The sequence below is a fragment of the Rattus norvegicus genome, chromosome 14, assembly GCF_021556685.1.
Source record: "Rattus norvegicus strain SHRSP/BbbUtx chromosome 14, alternate assembly SHRSP_T2T, whole genome shotgun sequence".
Taxonomy (NCBI): Eukaryota; Metazoa; Chordata; class Mammalia; order Rodentia; family Muridae; genus Rattus; species Rattus norvegicus.
In genome coordinates, this window is record NC_141547.1 from 5131452 (window position 1) to 5158332 (window position 26881).

The 26881-nt window shown below is 42.6% G+C and overlaps 1 protein-coding gene and 1 long non-coding RNA gene across 24 annotated transcripts in view; one reads left to right on the forward strand and one right to left on the reverse strand.

Moving 5' to 3' along the window:
- Nucleotides 1–57: 57 nt before the first annotated feature.
- LOC134481818 (uncharacterized) lies at nucleotides 58–17846 on the forward strand. 4 transcript variants are annotated; one of them, XR_015637243.1, is made up of 3 exons: nucleotides 58–341; nucleotides 1372–1550; nucleotides 16945–17846. It is a non-coding gene; the product is annotated as an uncharacterized LOC134481818 (long non-coding RNA). The 4 variants fall into 4 exon arrangements; XR_015637244.1 differs by lacking the exon at nucleotides 1372–1550 and adding an exon at nucleotides 9280–9410; XR_015637241.1 differs by lacking the exon at nucleotides 16945–17846 and adding an exon at nucleotides 11604–12621.
- A 2042-nt stretch (nucleotides 17847–19888) lies between these two features.
- Thoc2l (THO complex subunit 2-like) overlaps nucleotides 19889–26881 on the reverse strand; it is a 38036-nt gene continuing 31043 nt past the window's right edge. For 9 of the 20 annotated variants that reach the window (XM_087584295.1, XM_087584292.1, XM_087584298.1 and 6 more), the window contains 3 exon segments: nucleotides 25885–25943; nucleotides 24405–24523; nucleotides 19889–23209 (listed from right to left, as the gene is read on the reverse strand). The gene's annotated coding sequence lies outside the window, so the exon portion shown is untranslated. 20 annotated transcript variants of the gene reach the window in all.

The following is a 26881-nucleotide window of genomic DNA, read 5'->3' on the forward strand; positions in this document are numbered from 1 at the left end:
GACCTGCCTGGGCGGAGCAGGAAGTGAGGCTTGGAGGCCGCACACCACGGGGTGGGCAGTCAGGGTTCTTGTGCGCTAAGTGGTTGGGGCGCCACAGGGTCAGCAAGACTGAGAGAGCTGGGCAGTCTGCACTATGCCCTAGATCAGGGTCGAATCAGTGCTGGATGTTGAGGATCTGACGTCTGGATGAAGAGGGGGAAAGAAAAGTAAAAGTGCCTTTTTTTTCTCTTATTAACTGAATTGGCGGCGGGGTAGCAATCAGAAAGTGAACATGAGCATAAAGCAGAAAGAGACAAACAAGGGGTCATGACTGCAGGGGATTTGTTTCCTTGGGCGCGAAGGTTGGTAATATAATTTCGTTTGTAGTTTCTTTTTATAGTTCAAGAGAACAATTGTTCACAGTTGTAATCTTTGTAACTGAGAGGCTAAGGCAGGAGGATTGGGTTTGTGTGCCTTGGCTAAACATTGAACTTTTATCTCCAAAAGAACAAGAAGACGGGGTGATTGCACTTGGACTGTTAACCTGGGTCAGAAGGTGCTCTGTGTACAGCAAAGGACGCATCTTAGACCCGTTAAAGTTAAAGGTTGAAGGAGTGAATTTCACTACCCAACCAGTTTTAACATTCTAGCCTGGATTAGGGAAGAACCCACAAATCATCCTGCCCCGCCCCTGCTGCCCCTCCCCAGCAACACACACCTCTAGCTGAGGAACTGTAGACAGTTGGTGACTGCCAGGGGAGAAAAAGTCAGTCAGTTTTCTTAGGGAGAGTGGTCCTTGGTGTGTTGACTGACCAGGGGAGGTTTTTACACTGAGGAGTGTATGGGCAGCTCTGACTGGACTCCATGGGTTATTGAAGGAGAGGAAAGGGGGAGGGGGAGGAGGGAGAGAGGAGGGAGGGAGAGAGAAAAGGAGGAGGAAGTTCCAGTTGGGAGAGAACTCTGAGGGGAATTCTGTGGGAAGGCAGCAGTGGAGATTAAGTGAGGCTGACTGTGGTTAATCCATCCTATGTATTAAATTCTTGAAATTCTCAAAGAATAAACATTTTAAATAGCTTTCGTTAGGGTAAACTTTTACTGGAGTCCAAATACACAGAAAGTGAGAAGGGGCCAGGGCAGTGGACTGACTTCTAAGCATAAGGTCCTGAGTTCAGATCCCAGCACCCAGGGAAAAGCCTGCTAATGGGCAGGGGAGGCAGGAGGGTGCCTGGGGCTGGCTGGCCAGCATTCTGTCTGTCAGAAATCCTCCAGTTCATTCCTCAGGTTCAGTGAGGGAGGGAGGGAAACACCAATGTCACAGAATGCAAGATACATTTACCATGTGACACATTTGTAATTGTGAGACTCAGAGGGTTTTTTTTTTTTTTTAAACAGAACATTGAGAGCACTTCTGGGATGGAGGGTAGGAACAGACACCTATAATCTCAGGACTCATAGCCTGAGACCCAAGGTTTCCAAGTTGAAGGACAGCCTGTGCTACATAGGAAGTTGTAGCCTGGGCTACAAAGACTGCTTCTGCCCTCTACTTGGAATCTAGAACATAAGTTTTTCAGGTATATCCTTATGAATTTCTGAACTTTGTTGGTATCTGATGTAATATGTCTACTATCGGTGTGCATTTTTCTTTGCTAGTTTGCTAACATGCAGTTGGAGCCCCGGGTCAGTCCATGTATAGTCTTTGGGTAGTGGCTTAGTCCCTGGGAGCTCTGGTTGCTTGGCATTGTTGTTCATATGGGGTCTCGAGCCCCTTCAAGCTCTTCCAGTCCTTTCTCTGATTCCTTCAACGGGGGTCCCGTTCTCAGTTCAGTGGTTTGCTGCTGGCATTTGCCTATGAATTTGGTGTATTCTGGCTGTGTCTCTCAGGAGAAATCTACATCCGGTTCGTGTCAGCCTGCACTTTGCTTCATCCATCTTATCTAATTGGGTGGCTATATATGTATGGGCCGCATGTGGGGCAGGCTCTGAATGGGTGTTCCTTCTGCCTCTGTTTTAATCTTTGCCTCCCTATTCCCTGCCAAGGGTATTCTTGTTCCCCTTTTAAAGAAGGAGTGAAGCATTCACATTTTGATCATCCATCTTGAGTTTCATGTGTTCTGTGCATCTAGGGTAATTCAAGCATTTGGGCTAATAGCCACTTATCGATGAGTGCATACCATGTGTGTTTTTCTGTGATTGGGTTACCTCACTCAGGATGATATTTTCCAGTTCCATCCACTTGCCTACGAATTTCATAAACTCGTTGTTTTTGTTAGCTGAGTAATATTCCATTGTATAGATGTACCACATTTTCTGTATCCATTCCTCTGTTGAAGGGCATCTGGGTTGTTTCCAGCTTCTGGCTATTATAAATAAGACTGCTATGAACATAGTGGAGCATGTGTCTTTTTTATATGTTGGGGCATCTTGTGGATATATGCCCAAGAGAGGTATAGCTGGATCCTCAGGTAGTTCAATGTCCAATTTTCTGAGGAACCTCCAGACTGATTTCCAGAATGGTTGTACCAGTCTGCAATCCCACCAATAATGGAGGAGTGTTCCTCTTTCTCCACATTCTTGCCAGCATTTGCTGTCACCTGAGTTTTTGATCTCAGCCATTCTCACTGGTGTGAGGTGAAATCTCAGGGTTGTTTTGATTTGCATTTCCCTTATGACTAAAGATGTTGAACATTTCTTTAGGTGCTTCTCAGCCATTCTGCATTGCTCAGCCGTGAATTCTTTGCTTAGCTCTGAACCCCATTTTTAAAATAGGATTATTGTCTCTGTGCGGTCTAACTTCTTGAGTTCTTTGTATATTTTGGATATAGGCCCTCTATTTGTTGTAGGATTGGTAAAGATCTTTTCCCAATCTGTTGGTTGCCATTTTGTCCTAACCACAGTGTCCTTTGCCTTACAGAAGCTTTGCAGTTTTATGAGATCCCATTTATCGATTCTTGATCTTAGAGCATAAGCCATTGGTGTTTTGTTCAGGAAATTTTTTCCAGTGCCCATGTGTTCGAGATGCTGCCCTAGTTTTTCTTCTATTAGTTTGAGTGTATCTGGTTTGATGTGGAGGTCCTTGATCCACTTGGACTTAAGCTTTGTACAGGGTGATAAGCATGGATCAATTTGCAGTCTTCTACATGTTGACCACCAGTTGAACCAGCACCATTTGCTGAAAATGCTGTCTTTTTTCCATTGGATGGCTTTGGCTCCTTTGTCAAAAATCAAGTGACCATAGGTGTGTGGGTTCATTTCTGGGTCTTCAATTCTGTTCCATTGGTCTATCTGTCTCTCTCTGTACCAATACCATGCAGTTTTTATCACTATTGCTCTGTAATACTGCTTGAGTTCGGGGATAGTGATTCCCCCTGAAGTCCTTTTATTGTTGAGGATAGTTTTAGCTATCCTGGGTTTTTTGTTATTCCAGATGAATTTGCAAATTGTTCTGTCTAACTCTTTGAAGAATTGGATTGGTATTTTGATGGGGATTGCATTGAATCTGTAGATCGCTTTTGGTAAAGTGGCCATTTTTACTATATTAATCATGCCAATCCATGAGCATGGAGATCTTTCCATCTTCTGAGGTCTTCTTCAGTTTCTTTCTTCAGAGGCTTGAAGTTCTTATTGCACAGATCTTTTACTTGCTTGGTTAAAATCACACCGAGGTACTTTATATTATTTGGGACTATTATGAAGGGTGTCATTTCCCTAATTTCTTTCTTGGCTTGTTTCTCTTTTGTGTAGAGGAAGGCTACTGATTTATTTGAGTTAATTTTATACCCAGCCACTTTGCTGAAGTTGTTTATCAGCTTTAGTAGTTCTCTGGTGGAACTTTTGGGATCACTTAAATACACTATCATATCATCTGCAAATAGTGATATTTTGACTTCTTCTTTTCCAATCTGTATCCTTTGATCTCCTTTTGTTGTCTGATTGCTCTGGCTAGAACTTCAAGAACTATATTGAATAAGTAGGGAGAGAGTGGGCAGCCTTGTCTAGTCCCTGATTTTAGTGGGATTGCTTCAAGTTTCTCTCCATTTAGTTTAATATTAGCTACTGGTTTGCTGTCTATGGCTTCTACTATGTTTAAGTATGGGCCCTGAATTCCTATTCTTCCCAGGACTTTTATCATGAAGGGGTGTTGAATTTTGTCAAATGCTTTCTCAGCGTCTAATGAAATGATCATGTGGCTCTGTTCTTTCAGTTTGTTTATATAATGGATCACGTTGATGGTTTTCCGTGTATTAAACCATCCCTGCCTGCCTGGAATGAAGCCTACTTGATCATGATGGATGATTGTTTTGATGTGCTCTTGGATTCAGTTTGCAAGAATTTTATTGAGTATAATTGCATCGATATACATAAAGGAAATTGGTCTGAAGTTCTCTTTCTTTGTTGTGTCTTTGTGTGGTTTAGGTATAAGAGTAATTGTGGCTTCGTAGAAGGAATTTGGTAGCGCTCCATCTGTTTCAATTTTGTGGAATAGTTTGGATAATATTGGTATGAGGTCTTCTATGAAGGTTTGATAGAATTCTGCACTAAACCCGTCTGGACCTGGGCTCTTTTTGGTTGGAAGACCTTTAATGACTGCTTCTATTTCTTTAGGAGGTATGGGGTTGTTTAAATGGTTTATCTGTTCCTAATTTAACTTCGGTACCTGTTATCTGTCTAGGAACTTGTCCATTTCTTGAAGATTTTCAAGTTTTGTTGAATATAGGCTTTTGTAGTAGGACCTGATGATTTTTTTAATTTCCTCTGGCTCTGTTGTTATGTCTCCCTTTTCATTTCTGATTTTGTTAATTTGGATACACTCTGTGTTCTCTGGTTAGTCTGGCTAAGGGTTTATCTATCTTGTTGATTTTCTCAAAGAACCAACTTTTGCTTCTGTTGATTCTTTGTATAGTCTTTTTTATTTCTACTTGGTTGATTTCAGCTCTGAGTTTGATTATTTCCTGCCTTCTACTCCTCCTGGGTGTATTTGCTTCTTTTTGTTCTAGATCTTTTAGGTGTGCTGTCAAGGTGCTGATATATGCTCTCTCCTGTTTCTTTCTGCAAGCACTCAGAGCTATGAGTTTTCCTCTTAGCACAGTTTTCATTGTGTCCCATAAGTTTCGGTATGTTGTACCTTCATTTTCATTAAATTCTAAAAAGTCTTTAATTTCTTTCTTTATTTCTTCCTTGACCAGGTTATCATTGAGTAGAGCATTGTTCAACTTCCATGTATATGTGGGCATTCTTCCCTTATTGTTGTTGAAGACCAGCTTTAGCCCATGGTGGTCTGATAGGACGAATGGGGTTATTTCTATCTTTCTGTATCTATTGAGGCCTGTTTTTTGACCAATTATATGGTCAATTTTGGAGAAAGTACCATGAGGTGGTGAGAAGAAGGTATATTCTTTTATTTTAGTGTAGAATGTTCTATGAATATCTGTATAGTCCATTTATTTCATGACTTCTGTTAGTCTATGTCTCTGTTTAATTTCTGTTTCCATGATCTGTCCATTGATGAGATTGGGGTGTTGAAATCTCCTACCATTATTGTGTGAGGTGCAATGTGTGCTTTGAGCTTTAGTAAGGTTTCTTTTATGAATGTAGGTGCCCTTGTATTTGGAGCATAGATATTTAGGATTGAGAGTTCATCTTGGTGGATTTTTCCTTTGATGAATATGAAGTGTCCTTCCTTATCTTTTTTGATGGCTTTTAGTTGAAAATCGATTTTATTTGATATTAGAATGGCTACTCCAGCTTGCTTCTTCAGACCATTTGCTTGGAAAATTGTTTTCCAGCCTTTCACTCTGAGGTAGTGTCTGTCTTTGTCTCTGAGGTGTGTTTCTTGTAAGCAGCAGAATGCAGGGTCTTCATTGCATATCCAGTTTGTTTATCTATGTCTTTTTATTGGGGAATTGAGTCCATTGATGTTGAGATATTAAGGAATAGTGATTGTTGCTTCCTGTTATATTCATATTTGGATGTGAGATTATGTTTGTGTGCTTTTCTTCTCTTTGTTTTTGTGCCAAGACAATTAGTTTCTTGCTTTTTCTAGGGTGTAGCTTGCCTCTTTATGTTGGGCTTTACCATTTATTATCCTTTGTAGGGCTGGATTTGTAGAAAGATATTGTGTAAATTTGGTTTTGTCATGGAATATCTTGGTTTCTCCCTCTATGTTAATTGAGAGTTTTGCAGGATACAGTAACCTGGGGTGGCATTTGTGCTCTCTTAGGGTCTTTGTGATATCTGTCCAGGATCTTCTGGCTTTCATAGTCTCTGGTGAGAAGTCTGGTATAATTCTGATAGGTCTGCCTTTATATGTCACTTGACCTTTCCCCCTTACTTCTTTTAATATTCTTTCTGTTTTGTGAATTTGGTGTTTTAACTATTATGTGACAGGAGGAGTTTCTTTTCTGGTCCAATCTATTTGGAGTTCTGTAGGCTTCTTGTATGTTTATCGGCATCTCTTTCTATAGGTTAGGGAAGTTTTCATCTATGATTTTGTTGAAGATATTTACTGGTCTTTTGAGCTGGGAGTCTTCACTCTCTTCTATACCTATCATCCTTAGGTTTGATCTTCTCATTGAGTCGTGGTTTTCCTGTATGTTTTGGACCAGTAGATTTTTCCATTTTACATTATCTTTGACAGTTGTGTGGATGATTTCTATGGAATCTTCTGTTCCTGAATTCTCTCTTCTATCTCTTGTATTCTGTTGGTGATGCTTGTATCTACAGCTCCTTGTCTCTTCCTTTGGTTTTCTATACCATGCTTGTTTCCATTTGTGCTTTCTTTATTGCTTCTATTTCCATTTTTAATTCCTTCACCTGTTTGATTGTTTTTTCCTGGATTCCTCTCTATATGCTTCTACTTGTTTATTTATGTTTTCCTGCCTTTCTCTAAGGGAGTTCTTCATTTCTTTCTTGAAGTCCTCCATCATCATGATCAAATGTGATTTAAAATCAAGATCTTGCTTTTCTGGTGTGTTTGGATATTCAGTGTTTGCTGTGGTGGGAGAATTGGGCTCCGATGATGCCATGTAGTCTTGGTTTCTGTTGCTTGGGTTCCTGCACTTGCCTCTTGCCATCAGGTTGTCTCTGTTGTTACCTTGTTCTGGTATTTCTTTTCTTTTCTTTTTTTAAAATATTTTATTTATTTATTATATATGAGTACACTGTAGCTGTCTTCAGACACACCAGAAGGGGGCATCAGATCTTATTACAGATGGTTGTGAGCCACCATGTGGTTGCTGGGATTTGAACTCAGGACCTCAGGAAGAGCAGTCGGTGCTCTTAACCACTGAGCCATCTCTCCAGACCCTGTTCTGGTATTTCTGACAGTGGTTAGACTGTCTTATAGACCTGTGTGTCAGGAGTGCTGTAGACCTGTTTTTCTGTTTTCTTTCAGCCAGTTCTGGGAGCAGTGTGTTCTGCTTTCAGGCGTGTAGTGTTTCCTGTCTACTGGTCTTCAGCTGTTCCTGTGGGCACATGTCCTGAGTCTACCTGGCAGGTCACTTGGAGCAGAAAAGTTGGTCTTACCCCTACTCCCAGTGCAGGAGTTTCTCCTGAGGGGCTGCTTTTGAGTTCTCCGTGCGTGTGGCAACCAGAAGGGCCTGCCTGCCTTTTCCCGGGGCCCCTGTGCTCCTCGGTCCCAGATGGCATTAGGTGTTTTCCTCTAGAGTCAGAAATGTGGGCAAAATGTAGTCTCTTCTGGCTTCCCAGGCGAGTCTGCCCTTCTGAAGGTTTTGCTCTCCCTCCCACGGGATTTGGGTGCAGAGAGATTTTGACCAGGTCCCTTCAGATCTGGGTGGTGTCTGGACTGCAGGGGACCTGCCGCCTAGGTGCCCCTATTTTCCAGTTCCCAGAGGCCCTAGACAGTTTCCTCTTAGGCCAGGGATGTGGGCAGGGGTGGGCAGTACTAGAGGTCTCTCCCGCTCTGAAGTCTCAGGAGTGCCCACTTGTCCAGGTGGTGAGCTCTCTCTCCCACGGGGGTTTGGGAGTAGGGAGCTGTGGGCCAGGATCAGTGGGGTTCGGTCTCCAGCTAAAACCGGAAGTGTCTGGTCCCAGAGGAATTTTGCCTCTGTGTGTCCTGAGTCCACCAGGCAGGTCACTTGGAGCAGAAAAGTTGGTCTTACTTCTATTCCTGGGGCTGGAGTTGCTCCTGGGGGGCTGCTTTTGAGCTCTCCGTGAGGGCAGCAACCAGAAGGGCCTGCCTGCCTTTTCCTGGGGCCCCTGTGTGCCGTGGTCCCAGATGGCGTTAGGTGTTTTCCTCTGGAGTCAAAAATGTGGACAGAGTATTGCCTTTTTTTTTTTTTAAAGTAACTCTAAGACTTGATGCTCACAATTGAAGTTTTACTAGGAAAGCTGCTCTAGTTATAATGAAAAAAATGTTATTATCATTTCTAAAAATCATAAACAAGATTTTTAAATTATTAAGGCTTTCCTGTGATGAGACAATCAGTTTCCCTGAGCATTGTTATGTTCTCTCCCCCTCTGGAACCTTCTTAATGGTTGTTTCAGTTCACATCTCAGGAAAGGGGCCCTCCCAGGTTAGCTTCAGTTTGTTTTCTGTTTGGTTTGGTCCCCTAGCAGGAAATGATGGGCTGGTAATTTTTAGCAGAGGAGTCTTGGCGAAACTGTAACCTGAGAGGTGTCTTGGGGAGGAGAAAACCAAGACATCATTTATGAGAAACCAATTTGTTTCCCTGGGGAGAAGGCCTGTAGATCATACTGACATGTGACATTCATGTGGAGAGGGGACCCCTCTCCCTGAGAGCTATTTTATCCTTAACTAAATCTCTTTAGTCATGAGTTACTCTAAGACCCTTCATTCTACTAGCAGTAGTGGTGGAGGGAAGGGAGGAGGCCTGTGTCCACGGGAGGAGGCGTCACATCCTATCAGTGCACAGTTATGTTTGTTTGTTGATTTGTTTCCTTGGTATCTGTGGATGTCCATCTGGATGCCTCCACAGGGTTCCAGTTCAGATTTTACATCTGGGTTTTTAATTAACTCCAACCCCCTTTTTCTGTTTTGGCAAGTCACACATTGTTAACACACACGTTTGGCACAGACCTATGAAGACTCCTACTTAAGTTTGGTTTCTATTGCTGTAAAAAAGTCATCGTGAGTCCAAAAGTATGTGGAAAATGAGTTTACTTAGCTGACTATCCTGACCATATTCTATCATTAAGAGGAGCAAAGATAGAAACTCAAGGGAGGAAGGAATCTGGAGGCAGGAGCTGGAGCAGAGACCATGAAGGATGCTGATTACTGGCACACACCCATAGCTTCCTTGCCTACTTTCTTATCCAACCCAGGATGACCTTCCCAGGATGGTGCTGTCCACAGTGGGCTGGGTCCTGCCACATTAATTAATCAAGAAACTACCTCCAAAGGTTTGTCTATAAAAGAATCTGATGGAATCATTTTCTCAACTGAGGAACTGAAGGTGGGGTCTCTCTCTCTCTCTCTCTCTCTCTCTCTCTCTCTCTCTCTCTCTCTCTCTCTCTCTTTCTCTCTCTCTCTCTTTCTCTCCCCCCCCCCCCAGAGTTTCTCTGTGTGGCTCTGGTTGTCCTGGAACTTACTCTGTAAACCAGGCTGGCCTTGGGCAAGCCCCACCAGCTTTTGACAATGTTCTCTCTTCATAATGAACAGAGCTTCCTTCAAGCTGTCAAAAGAACCAACCAGCAAAACCCACACACACAATGGTAGCCTCTGTATTGCATCACCCATAGCCTGTGGTACCCAGTGGATTTCTTGTAAGATGTAGGATGGTTAGAGTTTAGTCTCTCAATACTCCGTGGCCTCTCTGAAACAGACCATTTACCAGAGGGGTCTTATTGTCCTGCATCCTGCCCTGACCTAGAAAGACAATGACAGAAACACCGCATGTCCTCTCTGACCATCACTATTCTCTTTGCTGTAGCTTGTAAGCTTTGTTGGAAACAGGACCGCTTTAACAGTGTTGTCACTAACTCTGTGCAACACGGAGCTAAAGCTCAGATGGTTTAAAATGAATTGGGTTTTGTTCTTTCAAGTCGTTAGGTCAAACAAAGGTAGCAAAACCACAAGTAATTATGTTGATAACATGCATTTTTTTGTTTTGTTTCTCTGATAACTGAAGTTGGTTATATAAAGCTTTAGAAGCCACTGTTTATAACTGTTACCATGAGATGGTGACACTTCTATCAACTCTATCGATTTAAATAAAGGTTTGATATCAATGTACTGACCATCCACTTACAAATTGTAATATCCTGCCTATCATCTTCAATGTTTATGGCTTACATATCTTAAATAGCTTACTCAGTCGCTTGCAACCTACATAAACTTTCTAGTTTTTCTTTCTGTTCTGGAAATATTGTTTAATCTTTATACATAAATTGTTCTTTAACATTTCCTCCTCCTTTCTTATTTATTTATTTATTTACTTTTGTTTTTGGAGACAGAGTCTCTCCGTTTAGCCCCTGCTGCCCTGGAACTCGTTCTGTAGATCGAGCTGGCCCCAAACTCACAAAGATTCACCTGCCTCTGCTTCCCAAGTGCTGGGATTAAAGACATGCTCCAACATACTGAAGATTATTTTTACATCTTATTATATTTTTTTAAACTAACTTTTTAGAAATTCCATGGGACATGGGTGTTTGACTGTTTACAGTTACACATTTAAAAAGCAACTATGTCTTTATCATCAGGATACGGAAGAAGAGTAAAATGCAATTTTTTAAACCACTAACAAGAATATGGTAGTTTAAAGTTTGCCTTTGTTGTTGATGTAGAAATCTACTGGTGAGTTTCACTATCTCAGTAAGACGCCTGTCAGCTTCAGAACAAGGCGTCCTTGTTTGTTCACATCTGAAACATATTAGGGGTGAAGTGGAAACGTAAGGGATCCATGGAAAGTCAGTTGTGTTGGATAGTATTTTGCTGGGGCAAACACGCAAGGGAGTGTTTTCCTGAAGTCGACACAGGTGAGAGGCTAAGGCAGACTCGTGAAGGAACGTTTTGCTAAAGGGAGGTTACAGGAGAGAGGATGTTCTGCTAAAGCAAGCACGTGAAAGGACACATGAAGGGTTCTTTGTCAATGACACTCACTTACTGGTCTGCTTTACATTGCATTTTAGCTCCAAGGACCAGAATGCCAAGGTTTCCTTTACAGACATGTGTGTATGGGCAGGCCAGCAGGCTAGGCAGAGTACTGAGTCCAAGTCCTGATGTGATTAATGGGCAGAACACTTCATCACTTTTTCTTTGTCTCCTGTGTGTGGTGGCTTAAGATTTCTATTGGGTGCTGCAAACTATGGGCAGGGAGCTAAAAGTGTGAAGTCTGGGGGAGGCGATTCCAGGAATCACCTGGTGAAATCGAAAGTATGCTGGAGCACAGTGACCATCCTGCCTGCCTCTTTTCTGCTTTTCTTTCCCTTGGGTGAAAAGGAGACACATGGGGCACACTGGACAGACTCCTGCCATGGCAGTAGCCAAGCACTCCTTTTTCGATTGTATTATGGCCTGCTCTACAAGATGCAAAACCTGTGTGGTGCTGTGGCTAGTGAGGCCATATGTATCGGGAGAATCTGCTGTTATTCTTCTAAATGGATATGGTATTGAACTGACTTCTAATGAGTTACTGTTACACCTGTAGATTAGTACATCTCAGACATTAATTCGGAGAAGCTTGGTTTCGATTCTTTGATGGACAGAGACCCACAACATCAGTAGAAGGTGATGGATTGACGCAGAGACCCCCAACATGCAGAGAAAAGAGACTGCAAAGGATCCAACCCTGAACAGGAAGTCTGCATCACACCTCTCCTCCCAAGGCTTAGGGATCACGGTGAGGTCAGGTGAAAGACTGTAAGAGCCGGAAGCAGTGGGTACAGGGAAGCAGGGCCATCCAGTCACAATTGTGCAGTGACACACGTGAATGCAAAACAGTTGTGACAACATGTGAAACACTTGACCTAGATCAAGGCAGCAACATCCCAGTATGGAAGGGAGAGGTGGACAGGAAGTCCCACCCTTAGCTCAGGAGCTATTCGCAGCTGCTGGCTGCTGGGAATGGGGAGCCATTTTTCTTTAAAGATGAAGCCTCTGGAAACCAGCCTTTGCTTCAGTGTATGGCCCTATACACAGGCACCCGTAGACAGTCTACGGTGGCCCTGTTTATAAAAAGCAAAACAAAGCATGAGGCGGGATAGGAGGAGAAGTGAACGTGACAGGAAATGGAGCAGCTGCTTTTCAGATGCTCATACAGCACCACTTGCAGGAGTTTGTTCAGCCTTCAGTTTCCAGAGTGATGAGAGTCCATCTTGGCAGGGGGTTATGGCAGCAGGCGGCAGGCATGGATGTGGGACAAGGAAGCCAAATGCTCATGTGTTCACATGAATGCACAAAGCAGGGAGAGATTCACAAGTGGGGCAAGACTATGGCCACCCAATGATGCCCAGTGACACACTTGCCCCATCACGTCTCTACCTCACAGCACAGGCAATTGTGAATCCAGCATCCCCTAAGGCTCAGGGACATTTCTCATTCAAAAATCCCCACGGAAGAGGAATTTGGGGGGAAGGGAAGAATAGGGGTGGACTTGATCACCACACCTTACAGGCATTTATATACCTCAAACAAGATTTAAATAAAAACATATTTATTAAAGATTTACATCTCTGGATGGCCATATGTATATGACCATATATAGATAGGAAATAGAAACAGACTGAACACTTTCTCAAAGCCACGCATCTCCCATTGCCAAGCTACAGGATGTCCTTGCACCAGAAGAAATGATGCAAATTGTAACACATTCAGTAGTTCTGTTCATCTGCTCTGCTTGGTGGGAAAGTGTAGAATCTGGTTCACTTGTCTGTTGATTCATATACACTAAGGATATCATTTATGGACATCTAAGACTGAACAATCATTTCTACAGAGATGAGCAGACGAATGCTAACACAGAAGACTGACTTACTGCTGAGGACTCTGAAATCTCCCGCTGTTTCTAATGCTTTTCAGGACACAAGGGAGCCCTGAGATAGCCTCCTCCTGATGAACACTTACTTTCTCATGACCCTTGCTTTCCCATTAGAGACCAGTGAATAAACCAGGTCATCTCTGCTGTAGCTAACATGGCGGCAAGTCTCTTACACCAGCATGAAAGCAAGGCAGCAATCTGCTCCCTTTGTGAGGGAATCAGCCAACCGCAGCCTTTACTGATTCCAAATTATTATGGTTTCTAATGCAGTCCCAGGAAATGTCTTTTAAGAACCCACTAGAAATGGCCTGTTAGCTACATCCTAGGACTGACATTAGAGCAACAGTCACAGAAGAGGAAGAGGAGGAGGGGGAGAAGGAGGAGGAGGAGGAGGGGGAGAAGGAGGAGGAGGAGGAGGACGAGGAGGAGGAGGAGGAGGAAAGGCAGCTCCTCCTCTATGACAATAAGCTTTAGCATGTGGCTTCATGTCCCAAGTACTGATTTATCAAGCAGGATACATGTTCAACAAGGAACAGAGGAAGTTTTTTTCTCTTAGAAAAACACTCACCAGCATGAACACAAAGTAGATGGTCACAAACAGTGTTGGGACAGCCACTGCATTCTCCCCGGCTCCTATACACAGTGGCAGGAGCTGGCTGAAAAAGCCAGCATCATGACGGTAAATAGCATAGTGAAGAAAGAGTTCATGCTCGTTCTTACTCCTTAGAGAAAAAAATGAATTAGTCCAGCAACCCAAGTCAGGAGAACTATACATTGTTCAAATAATACTTTAATAATCACAGGGACTGGTAACCATTCTAAAGCCACCCAACTACTCTGGGTCTCCCCTTTCATTATGTCCTTCCACGTGACCACAGAGAATTCATATACAGGGTGTTTTAATTCCATTTTAAAATACGGGGTGCATGCGCCGTGCTGTGCCCCTGTCTTTAGGAGCAAGCCAGCTAGTAGGAAGCATTATTCTGTGGCCTCAGCTTCAGCTCCTGCCTCCAGGTTCCTGCTCGAGTTCCCACCCCGACTTCCTTTCTTGATGTGTGGTAAGTCGTCTAAGGCAACGATTTGAACAACCTTGCAGCTGGTGGTTTTCACACCTAGCGACGGGAGGGTGCCTCCAGCTTTATTTTTCTCTAGAAAATGGCACAACTATGGAGGAGGGCAGTAAGCTTCATAAGCTGCTTCATACTCTTTACAGAGCTGACGCATGGGTCATGTGTTTTTATAATAGTCACAGGGAAACAAGATGGAATCTGGGGGAGCTGAATTCCATCCCTAATTGTTTAGAAATTATTCTTATTATTATCATGGTGTGGATATGGGTGTGTATGTGTCATGGAGTGCGTGTTGTATGTGGGCCATGGTGTTCATGTGCCATGGTGTGCCTATGGGACTGTGTGCATTTGCAATGGTGTGCATATGTCATGGTGTGTGTGTGTGTATGTGTGATAGTGTTCATGAGCCAGGGTCTGGATATGGGACTGTGTGCATGTGCCAGGGTGTGCATATGGCATGCCATGCATGTGTGATTGTGTCCATGTTGCATGGAGTGCATATGTCATGGTGTGTTCCATGGTGTGCATATATCACGGTGTTTACTGTCAGGTTTGCATGTGCCACTGTATGCATGTATCATGGTGTGCATCAGGTGCCATGGCATGCATCTGTCATGATGTGCATGTGTCACAGTGTGCATGTGGCATGGTTTTCATGGGTCATGGTGTGCATTTGGCATGGTATACATGTATCACAGTGTACACGTGTCAGGGAGTGAACGTGTTAGGATTTTCATGTGCCACGGTGTGCATTTATCATAGTGTGCATGCGTCATGGTGTGTATGTGTCAGAGTATGCACCTATCACTATATGCATGTGTCATGGTATACATGTGTTATGGTGTGCATGTGTCATGATGTGCATGTGCCATGTTGCGTATGTTAATGGCATGCATGAGAGAGAGAGAGAGAGAGAGAGAGAGAGAGAGAGAGAGAGAGAGACTCAGCGCCTGAGCACAGGTGGGTCAGGCAGCCACACTGTAACTGTAATTCTGGGACAGTGGAGATGAGCAGACTACTGGAAATCTCTGGTCTATCAGTCTGGATAACCTTGAGTACAAGCCAAGAGAGAGACTTGGTCTCAAAAACAAACAAACAAATAAGGGGGTTGATGTAACCTGAGAAACACCTCACATTGCCCTCTGACCTCCACATGTGTATAAACACATGTGCAAACATATTGACACCCACACATGTGCAGAAATGATAATAATGGGGCTGGAGAGATGGCTCTGCGGTTAAGAGCACTGACTGCTCTTCCAGAGGTCCTGAGTTCAATTCCCAGCAACCATATGGTGGCTCACAACCATCTGTAACAGGGATCCGATGCCCTCTTCTGGTGTGTCTGAAGACAGCTACAGTGTATTCATATACATAAGATAAACAAAATCTTTAAAAAAAAAAGAAAAAAAAAGAAATGATAATAATGAAAGAACGAGGAAATGTGGCAGAGAAGGAGTTTTATTTGCCACAGCCTTCACCTTGACTTGGTCATTGTTGGAGTCAAGTCCAAGTCGATCAAAAACCTCATCTAAAATCTGACACACTAAACTAATAAAAGAGAAAATGGGGAACTGCCTTGAGCATACTGGACAAGAGAGAAATTCCTAAACAGACCATCAAAGTCTCAGGACCTAAGATCAGCAATTGATAAGTGGGGTCTCATGAATCTGAAAAACTTCTGAAAGTCAAGGATGCTGTCATTAGGACAAAATGACAGGCACAGAATGGGAGAAGATCATTACCAACCCTACAGCTGATAGAGAACTAATATCCAAAATATATACAGAACCCAAGGAACTGACATCAACAAACCAAATAACCCCAATTTAAAAATGGACTACAGAGCTAAACAGAATTCACAACAATCTCCAATGCCCAAGAAACACGAAAGAAATGTTGCATGTCCTTAGTCCTCAGGGAAATGCTAATCATAAGGGCTCTGACATTCCACTTTACATCCATCGGAATGATTAAGATAAAAGGTCAACTGACTGCTCCTTCTGGCAAGGGTGTGGAGAGAGAGGAACACTCCTCCATTGCTGTTGGGAACGCAAACTTGACAACCACTTTAAAAATCAATCTGACAGTTTCCCAGAAAATTGGGAACAGTTCTACCTCAAGACCCAGTTATATCAGTCCTAGGCATACACCCAAATATACCCCACCATACCACAAGGGCACTTGCTCAATTATGTTCATAGCAGCTTTACTTGTAATAGCCAGAAACTAGAAAGAACGTAGACTTCCCTCAACTGAAGAATGGCTAAAGACAATGTGGCACATCCATACAATGGCACATCTACTCAGCTATTAAAAACAAAGACATCATGAAATTGCGGGCAAATGGATGGAACTAGAACATATCATCCTGGGTGAGGTAACCCAGACCCAGAAAGCCACATGTGGTGTGGACTCACTTGTAAGTTGTCATTAGCCATAAAGTGCAGCATAACCATGCTACAAGCCACAGACCCAAAGGAACTAAGCAATAAGGAGGGCTCAAGGGAGGATGCTTGGATCTCACTCAGAAGGGGAAAGAAAATAACCATTAGAGGTGGATGGAGAGAGGCAACTGGGTTCAAGAGGGTTTAGAGAGTTGCTGGGAGAGCATTGAGATTGAGAAAGGATCTGTGGGAGGCATCTATGGGACTAGCTGGAGGGAGGCTAAGGGGTAACCCTAGCTGAGACTCCTAGCAGCAGCGATATAGACTAAAGTAGCCACCTTCTGTAGCCAGGTAGACTTCCAGTAGACGAAGGGGGACATCAACTCACCCACAAAACCTAAAGCCTGAACGTTATCCTGCCTACAAGATGCACAGGGACAAAGATGGAGAAGAGACTTAGGGAACAATCAACCCATGACTGACCCAACTTGAGACCCATCCCATCTGAGACAGCCATCCCCTGACACTATTGATGATACTCTGCTATGCTTGCAGGAAGGAGCCTAGAAAAACTGTCTCCTGAGAGTCTTCACCCAGCAGCTGATGGAAACAGGTGCAGAGACCACAGTCAAACATCAGACAGAGCTCGAGGAATCTTGTGGAAGAATGGGGCATAGAACTGAGTGAGCCAGAGGGGTCAAGGACACCACAAGACATCAACTAACCTAGGCCCATGGAGGGTCAGAGAGACTGAACCACCAATCAAAGAGCATGCAGGGGCTGGACCTAGGTCTACATATTTAGAGCAGATGTGCAGCTGGGGTTCATGTGGGTCCCCTAGCAATTGGAACTGGGGTATCTCTGACTCTCTTGCCTGCCATTGGATCCCCTTCTCCTACCTGGACTGCCTAGTTGGGCCTCAGTAGAAAAGGCTGTGCTTAGTCCTGCTGGGACATCATAGTGTTAGGGTCTGTGAATCGCCAAAAGGAGAGGGGGCTCATTCATGCATGCAGGGACCCAATTCCATCGAGATGGAAGGACCCCAACTGAATTCACAGACTCAGTTTTAAAGCCATCACAAGGAACATGGGGGGGGGGGTAGGTGATCTATATTTTGATTGATGGGTTCTCTCTCCAGGGCCTGGGTGATGCTATGACTCAGACTAACTATTCTTGCTTCATGCCAAGGAGCGGTAGCTCTTGACCTCCTGGTTGCAAATTTGGCTAACTCTCCTTTCACAAGCCAGGGAGAGATTCCTTTTACACAAGCCTGGGGTTGTTCCTGTAGCTGATGTGCCCAGTGCTGGGAAGTAGCTCAGTCCTGTTCTCCTAAACTAGTTTGCACCCGTCATACAGCCAGCCTGACTCAGGCCAATTCACTCCTTTTAGTAGATCAGTAAAGAAAAAAAACCTATCAAATATCAAATAACAAGCTAAGGTTTTGCTATCACCGACAATCTCTGTATGTGTGTTCATTTGCTTGTAGACGTAAGTAGACACTCGTCTTTGTTGTTAGTTATATTTCTTAATCGTCAAAAGAACCAACAAGTTACTTCTAAATTTGCTGTGGCCGTGGATAACCTCAACACTTAATATGTCATATTTTCCCTGAGTAAGTCTTGGTTTTGGTTGAAAAGATGTCTAGCTATATGATTTGTTTCCTTTCAATTATAGGAATGTAATTTTAGCTTTCTGATATGCAAACTAGAAGACTGGCTTATGTGCATTCTGAGCTACACACTTCTTAGATATTTGTACACTATATGTGCTTTGTATTTTGGAAGCAAGGAGGTGTAGACCTATTTACAAGGAGCAGCCTCTTCTTCTCCCACTATTATATGATTACATGTAATTTCTTTAGTAATTTCCACTACAAAATTATGGGAATTCTGTATTCAGATCAAATTAATACTATTTTAATGCCCCAGTGATTATGACTTTCTTTCCTTCACCCTGCAGGGAACTCACAATTCAGAGCTGTTGTGTTAATGGGAGAATGGTATGCGGAAAGAGATCACATTTCTGTAGCTCCTACTCACCACAGATGTCCCCGGGAGGTCACACATGACAGTCATTAGGGTTCTTAATGCTTTTCTGACTTGAGCCTACACCCGTGCTTCATCGTGTTGGAGAGTTTGTTCAGATTCCACGTCCCATGTGCTTCCTTTGTTTGACAGATGACAATCAACTGTGATTTATAGAAGTTTACCTAGGCTAGCCAGAATTGCAAAATGAATTCATGTTCAAAAAGAGAAGAAAACAAGGAGAAATAATACATCCTAGAAAATGTAAGAACATTTTTCTGAAAGGCAGCAACGATCCGTCTTTCTTACTTCCACTTCAGGCTTAGGAAACCATGGGAAAGGTCATCTTTCAAGGTCATCCTTCTTGGAACCACTGTTGATCAGTCTTTTTGCTGCCTGTACCTGGGCCATGAGAAAGTATTATTCTCATCCTCTCATTTGGTGTATATGTGCGAGCACATATGCTATATGCACATGTTCTTGTGGGTATGTGCATGAAAGTGTGTGTGTGTGTGTGTGTGTGTGTGTGTGTGTGTTTGTGTGGCATGTGAATATCAGAGGCCAACATTAGGTTTTTCTCAGCTAGTCTAAACCTTTTCTTATTGAAAATATTTTTTCCATAAATATATTCTGATCACAGTTTCCCCTCTTTCATCTCCCAGATCCTCCCCCACTCATCCATTGCCACACCTTTTTCTCTTTAGAAAACAAAGAGGCAAATAAAGAAACAAATGAGCCAGAATAAAACAAAACAGGCAGGAAAACAAAGCATGAGAAACACATTCCATACACAGAGAGCCAGAAAGACAGTCACACACACACACACACACACACACACCCCAGAAAAACACATACAAAACAAAACAAAACTTCAAAAGCACCACTGAGTCTGCCTTGTGCTGACCATCTACCATCAGGGCATGGGGCTTGCCCTTGAGTGTGCTAACCCTTATTTTTTAAGGCAAGGCTCCTCCCTAAGGCCAGAGCTCACTCATTTCCTCTCCTAGTTCTGGGGTTACTGATATGCAGCACTATGCCTGGCTTTTGTGTGTGTGAGAGAGATCCAAGCTCAGGCTCTCTTGCTTGTATAGAGTCTCTCCAGCATTTCATCTTACTTTTGATTTGCATTGAATAGTAGCAATGCCATTCAAAAGAGAGTATTTTGTGAATCTTGTTTTTTCCCTTCGGATTTTCTTTTCCTCTATAAGAAGACATGGTATGACTGCTGAATTTCCAAAGATGTCGCCCTAGTAGCCCTTCTCTTGGCCTTATTTCAGTTTCAGAATCGGCATCTTACCTCCTTCCAATACTGAACATCTGTGGACAAATCTTCTTATTCTAGCATATGCAGGTGACTAACAAAGCTAAGGCAAAGTCATTATACTGTTGGGAAGATTATTAGCATAGTTATTAAACAAAACGTTAAAGTCACATAGCTCTGGAGGCTATATATTAATAAAAAGAACCAAGCAGTGTTCAATACCAGGGATATGTTTTATTTCACAAATTATACATTCATAATTTAATATTAACATGAAAGATAACCAGTCATACAATATCAATTTACATTACATTATGCACTTTGTATATTATGCCCATTAACACGTGGCATGTTCATGATGTAACATAAGGGAAAAAGGAGCCCAAAACTGCAGCTGTGAAATGTGTGTTCAAGCGGAGACTTAGAAAAGCCTCTTAGGTAAGTTTTTAATTATCACTGGACAACATCTGTCCCCTTTGCCTTTGAAAATTTAAATTGCCAAGAAATCTTTTCCATCTTGCTGACTGAACAGACCTCCCTCTTTATAAAACAAGGTACCTCCTCCATGCAAGGTACCTTCTATGCAAAGTTCAGCTCAAATGTGCTTTGGACCATACACACCAGAGAGACAAGGTACAGATTCGTCTGAACTTACAGATGAGACCTGACCACATGGATGGTAAATAGTAAAGTGGCTCTGTCTTCTCACCGTGCCTTCCAGCCTCTCCCGGCTCTGCCTGCGAGGGCTACACAGTCATGCAGTGCACGCGCACAGAATACCTTCTGATTGTACTAAGAGGCTGGATTGTGAGGTCTACACAGGACAATGTGGGCATGGTAATGATAGTCTGTGAACACCACTCTTCAGCTACTGCTCTTCTCTATTTTTTGACCCAGTCTCACGTAGCCCAGGTCACCCCTAAACTCCTAGTCTTCCTGACTCTACCTCTCAGGTGCTGGGACTGTAGGCATGTGCCATCACGTCCACTACAGCTCTTGGTCACAAGTTGTACAGATAGCTACCACTCCCCCAGACTAGTTCTGTACCCCACTTCCTCACATGGGGTATGTCTGAATCGTGTGTTCTAGTGTTTTCCACAGTAACACAACGGAAATACAGCTCTAGCAGCCTGCAGTGTTAGCCAGCTTGACAGTACACCCTCTGTATACCTGCCTTGCCAGGCTTCCTCAGCCCACTACCATCTATACCTCCCAGTTGAACTACAGGCCCTTTAACTGTCTCAGGTTGCAGCTCTAAGGAATGTGAAGAATGAGTTTCTATACATTACAGTCCTATTGTAATTACAATGCCTAATTTACCTGAATGGTACCTGACTTGCTATAATAAGCATTGTCTCATTATGTGCTCTCCACAACATATAGAAATTATTAATAGTCTAGGCCATTACTAATATTTGCTAATTAAAAAAATAGTCAATTGTTTTTAGTGAGGAAACAGACTTTTGTTCTATCTGTTAATATATCTCATCTTTATTAAGTCAAGTGGCCAGTAGCACACATTTCTGAAACTCTTAATTGTGGCGATTTCAACAATTTATATCCCAATTATTTTAACAAAGGGCAAGGTACTAGAAAACGGATTAAACTTTATCCTTTGATAAAGGATACAGTTTTTTTCAAGAAGAAAAAAAACAACCAAAAATAAAAACAATAAAACAAACAAACAAAAAACCCAAACAGATGGAACTCATGGGTAAAAGGAAAGGATTTTGTATAACTTTATAAGTATATTAAAACACAGTATGTAATATGTACCAAAATGCTTTCTAGGGACTGTAATGATATGGGGCACTTGGTCAGTACACATAGATACTGCACAATGGCCGCACTTGAAGCGTGTTTTCACATAATAATAGTGTATACATGATAAATACATAAATTGAATATACCTGGAACTGTTACCACCTAGAAGAAAGAACCTTGGCCGCACACTGAAAAGATGGAGACAAAAATCCTATGAAAAACCTGTTAACAATGCGTAGGCTTCGTTCAGCATCTGACTCAGAAAGACCTGTCGTCGCTCCTGTTTTCACTGGAGATGTGAGTGACAGTCTAGACAGTTAACATGAGAATGTAAGAGGGCACTAAAGACAGGTGTCTGTAGTGGCTGTATGACCACCAGCAGCCCTGAACCAGCAGCCCTGAACTGTATCTTTCTTATCCATTTAGATTGCAAATGATCACACTACACAGTATGTTTGGAAAACATAAGTCTCTTGAGAATAGACTCTACACGGAAATTCAGTGGAACTCTTTCTTCCAATGAAAACAGCAGCTATTAATGCAACTTCTTGGTGCTTTCTGACAATAGATGGACTTTCAGAAAAAACTTTAATCAAAGCAAACTTTATTTGTATTATAATTTCTACAGTTGAGACTTTATCTCTGAAATACTATGAAATGATTTTTGCCTTATGAGTCACAGTAAATTTCAAAACACTCAAAGTATCTTTCTTAAACATTTGCTTAATCAAACATTTCACTGCACACCAAAGTAACATTTAATAAGTTGGTTCTACTAAAAGGTTATTAATGTTAAATTGAGTTTCAAGTAAGTTGAAGCATGAAAAAGAGATAAAAATATTCACACTGAACAAACTGTTGAAAGTCAAACTTAGTGTGAGTTAAGGAACTATACAGTTCTTCTGTTGCAGTTAGAACACTATCTGGAAATCTGGGGGGCCAATTAACAGAGATAAAACAATAAAAAACAAACAAACAAACCAACAAACAAATAAGTAATACAGCTAGTTCCATAGACATTAGCTATGAGAAAGTAGGGAAAACATGTAGTATTAACATCTTAACTATTCACACAGACTCCAGCACAATGGAGACATAGCTATGCTACGGTATGCCAGCATGGTTACGTTTACCAGTAGAGGGCACCTGAAATGACCAACCAGAGTGGCATCAGCAAGGAAAGAAACGGCCTCCTCCTCCACACATACTGACTTGTGGCTGGAAGTGTGTACGCAGAAGTCCTTAGACAGTTCCAAGCTGTAGAAAGCTACTTCATTGTCACCTGAAGGCTGAGGCAGGGCAGCAATTGGGCGTACTTCTCGACATACTTTCTAGTTTTTTTTGGTTTTTTCCTCAGTTCAATATTTCAAATTCTAAATCTGTCATGTGAGGAAAAATTAAAAAATATCTTCTTTCATCCATGTGTAAAGTTTATGGAAAATAAAACCAAGTGCAGAAGACTAATAATTAGCTATAAAAGACCAGCATCGTATGATAAACCAGACATAAATAATGTAATTGTTATGGCAAACCCATTCAGGACCACACAGTAGCACACGTGGATCACCACGTGTGGACCCTGGCACCCACATTTCTGCCAGCGACTTCCATGCCCACTGCAGACTGGAAGGAGGCGAAGGACGCGGGGCGAGGCTGACTGCTGAGTCTAACGTCACCGAGGCATGGCTGTCTGGGACAACAGCAGCGTCCCAGCACTGCACCAGCTGCTCCATCTGTTCCCGTGCATCTCACGGTCACCACTTGTCCGTCACTATTTTAAATGAGAAAAAGAAAATGAGAGTGTGTTAGTAGCCAGGCGATGTATACTCTTACGCGTAAGTTTCCTTAAGATATTTGAGACCAAATGTGTCAAGTTAGGAAAGGCTAGGGAGGAGCAGCGACTCATAGCAATCGCTGTGGTCACTACGCCCTCCCTCACACCCTCCAGAGACAGCACAAAGAGCCCAGCCTACACATCATCACTGTCTCTGCGATCACAGGAAGAAAGGCAGCCTAAGGAAGAGCTACAGAATGTGATTACTGTGCTGTATCATAGAATTAAAAATGTGTGTTTCAGAGATTATAAAACTGTGTCAATGCAAAAGAATGAAAACAATACTGGAACTGAAAAAACATCTACATCTTTTCAACTACTTTTCTTTTATTGAACTTATTTTTTTCATACACTATATTCTGATTACTATTTCTCCTTCCCTCTTATCTGGATCCACACCCTTTCTGTCTCTCCTTAGAAAACAGGCATCAAAAGATAATAATAAACAAAAACAAACAAACTGGAATAAAAACAACAAACAGAAGAAAAAGAGCCAAAGAAAAAGCACAGAAAACACATGCACATGACAACACATATTCATATACACAGGAATCCCACAAAAACACAGAACTGGAAACCCTAATACACACACGAAGCACCTGTAAGAGTAAAAGAAAAAAAGCCCTGAGACAAAGACACTCCAAAATCGCCACTGGGCTTGTTCTGTGTTGGCCACCTGCTGTTGTGACATATGCACCAGAGAAGACCACCTGGACACAGCTCAAGCCAATACGAAGTCTTCATTAGCCTGTTGGCAACTCTACTGGGTGTTCAGGACCCAAGTGCACTCCAGTGCTACTCTTATGGTGAGCTATTAAGCCCGCAAAACACATCCTGGGTTGAGAAACCTCAGTTAGCCTGAAGCCAAAAAGCAAAGTGCTTCAGGCAGCTTCCCCAAGACTACGGACTTTGATGGACAAGGCTCTGTTCTCCCTTGGCAGGAGCTGCTGCCTACCTGCTGGGCTCCCAGATCTGAATGAATGTTCAGGAGTGCTAAGGGTCTTGGGGTCTGTAAATACCACTGCTGGGCATGGAGCTCTCTCTGTCATCAGCAAATACACACACCGTAACACCTTGCTCACCAGCTGACGGTTTTCAAGGCATGACCGCAGCATCTACCTGTCTGGCTTACCTCACGTCTCTTCTGTTTGGCAGCTCCATGATCTCTGTTTAGCCTTAGATCGACATCTGGATCTGGGACACCATGCTGACAGTGGAATGCTCCATGCCTCTGTCCGTGTTTCCCACATGCTACAGGAAACCAGTTGAAGGAGCACACTAATTAGCATGTTCTACTACATTGTCTTTTGAAGAACAAACTTTTTTTTGCTCTCTCTCTTTAATAGTACAGTCGGAACCTCTTTCTCCATGGAGAAGCCTCATGCACTGTGGTGGAAACTAAGGGCTTGTTTCCTCTGGTTAGCACGGTATCTGAAGTCTTCTAATGTATGCACATCACTACAGTCAGACTCGACATTAAAAATAATCCAAAAATGGATTTATGTGCAGTTTTTGCTATAAAGACACTTGTTTGGAGTGCTAATTTTTAAAGAATGATGACATAAGAAAAAACAATACATGTTAATATATTCTTTAAATATATTATTTATATCCAATATCATTCTTTTTTTTTCCCCATTCAATATCATTCTAAGGTGATGCCAGAAACTATACAGTAAACAAATATTTAGGAAACAGAATTATGCTCAGAATGTATTTCAAGGAAACAAGAGTATGACAATTGTGTTTTCTTTCTTTTTTTTAATTTATTTATCGTATGTATACTATACACTGTAGCTGTCTTTAGACACACCAGACAACGGCATCAGATCTCATTACAGATGGCTGTGAGCCACCCTGTGGTTGCTGGGAATTGAATTCAGGACCTCTGGAAGAGCAGTCAGTGCTCTTAACCATTGAGCCATCTCTCCAGCCCCACAACTGTGTTTTCTTGTCCCAGTACTTTGTAAAAAATATTACATAAAAGCCTTAAAAATATTAAGGCTTCTTGACTAGAGATTAAGGTTCGCATTGAATCAACTCTAACTGTTCAATGGCTGTTTAATTTTTAATGACATGTATGTGTGTAATAAGTGACAGGCGTGATTGACTGCACATGCATGTGGAAGCCAGCGGTTGGTATGAATTGAAGTGTCTTCCCCTGCTGCTCCTACCTCCTATCCAAGATGGGGTCTACACCTAGAGCTTTGTGCTTGGGCTGGACTGCACTGCCAGTGAGCCCGGGACCGGCCGTTCTACTCCTCTGCCTATGATGGGTGAGAGTGCCGGGCTTTCATTTTGTTGCTGGGCTTAGCAGATATTTCACCTGAGCACAAACCAATCTACCTTCTCAGGAGCAAACGGAACTTTCTCTAAAACTTACCACATGCTTGGACACAGAGCAAGTCTCAACAAGAAAAAGAAAACTGACATTCCCTGCATCCCATGTGACCACACAGATTAAAGCTGGATGTTGTTAACATGGAACAAATGACTTTATGAACTCATGGAGACTGAGCAACTCCTCACCACTGACACGAAAAATGTGTCAAGAGATACCAAGATGGAAACCCAACTTCTTAGGATGGTATGCAAATGAAAACACAACATACCCAAGTCTCTAGGGCACAAGGAAGGCGGTCATTCACAATGAAGAGGTAGGTTCACAGCACTGAAAGTCGGAGAGACGGCATGTTAGTGACTTAGCACCACATCTGAAACCACTCCAACGACAACTAAGATAATGTCACCAAAGAGTGGGCAGCAAGAAACAGACTCAGGGCTGAAGTCAGTGAAATAAACACAGACAATAACAACGACACGGTTACAAAGAATCAATGAAATAATGTTAGTCATCGAAGGACAGCTAAAAACCAAAGGCAACCTCCTATCTCCTCATGAAGTTTTCTTATTCACATGGACATTTAATTACACTACCAATCGGGTTACTCATGATTATTAACATTTTTTTCAGGCCAGGGCTCAGAAGTTAAAAGCACTTGCTTGTTCTTCCAGATACAGACACGCATACACAATTAAAAATAATAAAAATAAACATTTAAAAATTGTTAAGGCCAGGTAGGCTGGATTATAGCCCATTAATTACAATCACAAACATATCTGTGTTTCCAGAATGTATTCTTTAGCCTCATCATAATTTTTACTTTCATTTCACTGTTCAGCTTGCTATTTTCATATTTTGTATATTAACATGCTCTTTGTCTCTTCTGAATAATCAAGGTACTAGTTAGAAGTTATTATCATGAACTTCCACATAGAGTCAAACAACAGGAAGCCCTATTGTAACTGAAGCACTGACAAGGCAAACCCTGCAAGCAGAGGCCAGCTGCCGTGAGGGCGCTGAGAGGTCAACCAGTCAGGGTGGGTGTGAGATCCAATCAGGCCCTCTGCAGCAGCCTCACCTTCACTCGCCCTGAGGCAGCTTCCATCTGCTGACCATCATGCTGTGGCTTCGATCCTGCTCACGCTCTGTGACTACTGACTTGGTCCCTCCTAGAAACTGCGACAGCATCATGACTCATTGTCTAAACCAAGCCGACATCACCATGCAGGAGCAAAGGAGAAGCTGATGGACAGAGGCCAGTTTTC